Here is a 1,917-nt window from a genome sequence, read left to right as displayed (position 1 = left end):
GCAGCTATGCATATATGTTGCTGGTGATTTGCATGGTGGTTGTGTTTAACTCTGGGCAGTGCATTGATGGTCTGGAGCAGCAACAGACTGGAACCAAAGATAGGTCCGGGCATTTTAAGGCAGAGCAGCCTACTCCCTTTCCCTTTTGTTATTTAATCATACTTTAAAACTGAAAAGTATATGGTACTAGTTTGATTTAAAAAAAAAACATTAAAAGATTGCAATGCCCCTCTGTCACTGCATTTTGTAAATCAGTTGTCATTAAATAGTATAAAAGTAATATAAAAACCACATTTAAATAAAGAATAAGCGCTTATTGCTCATTAGCCTGTGTAGTCTCAATCACTCAAAATAGCAGCCACCTGAGCAGTTGTCTTCTCCCATAAGCTGCACTATCAGAGAGAAAAAACAATCAAAGACATCCTCAGGCACTCAAATGCACAGACAAAGCACTCCAGATATCCACAGGCACTGAAATGCACAGACAAAGCACTCCAGATATCCACAGGCACTCAAATGCACAGACAAAGCACTCCAGATATCAACAGGCACTCAAATATACAGACAAAGCACTTCAGACAACCACAGGCACTCAAATACACAGACAACAAAGCACTCCAGACATCCACAGGCACTCAAATGCACAGACAAAGCACTCCAGACATCCACAGGCGCTTGCATGCACAGACAAAGCACTCCAGATATCCACAGGCGCTCAAATGCACAGACAAAACACTCCAGATATCCACAGACACTTAAATGCACAGACAAAGCACTCCAGCCATCCACAGGCACTCAAATGCACAGACAAAGCCCTCCAGACATCCACAGGCACTAAAATGCACAGACAAAGCACTCCAGATATCCGCAGGCACTCAAATGCACTGAGAAAGCACTCCAGACATCCACAGGCACTCAAATGCACAGACAAAGCACTCCAGACATTCACAGTCACTCAAATGCACTGAGAAAGCACTCCAGACATCCAAAAGCACTCAAATGCACAGACAAAGCACTCCAAAAATCCAAAGGCACTCTAATACACTGAGAAAGCACTCCTTACATCCAAAGGCAATCAAATGCACTGAGAAAGCACTCCAGGCATCCACAGGCACGCATATGCACAGACAAAGCACTCTAGACATCCACAGGCACTCAAATACACAGACAAAGCACTCCAGACATTTACAGGCACTCAAATGCACAGGCAAAGTACTCTAGACATCTACAGGAACTCAAATGCACACACAAAGCACTCGAGAAATCCACAGGCACTCAAATGCACAGACAAAGCACTCCAGACACATTAGATTATTTTCTTTGTGACCTTTTATGTCCCTTTAAATTTTGAATTTTTTTTATATGTAAAGTACTATGCATATGATTGGTTTATTCACTAGTGTTGTTTAACCAGACACCGTGCCACCGTGCACTGAGAAAGCACTCCATATATCCACAGGCACTCAAATGCACAGACAAAACACTCCAGACATCCACAGGCACTCAAATGCACAGACAAAGCACTCCAGATATCCACAGGCACTCAAATGCACAGACAAAGCACTCCAGATATCCACAGACACTTAAATGCACAGACAAAACACTCCAGACATCCACAGGCACTCAAATGCACAGACAAAGCACTCCAGACATCCACAGGCGCTAAAATGCACAGACAAGGCACTCCAGACATCCACAGGGGCTAAAATGCACAGACAAAGCACTCCAGACATCCACAGGCACTCAAATGCACAGACAAAGCACTCCATAAATCCACAGGCGCTTACATGCACAGACAAAGCACTCCCGATATCCACAGGCACTCAAATGCACAGACAAAGCACTCCATACATCCACAAGCACTTACATGCACAGACAAAGCACTCCATACATCCACAAGCACTTACATGCACAGAC

This window comes from Bombina bombina, chromosome 10 (genome assembly GCF_027579735.1).
Source record: "Bombina bombina isolate aBomBom1 chromosome 10, aBomBom1.pri, whole genome shotgun sequence".
In the NCBI taxonomy this organism is placed as follows: Eukaryota; Metazoa; Chordata; class Amphibia; order Anura; family Bombinatoridae; genus Bombina; species Bombina bombina.
Note: the sequence above shows the minus strand (reverse complement) of the source record.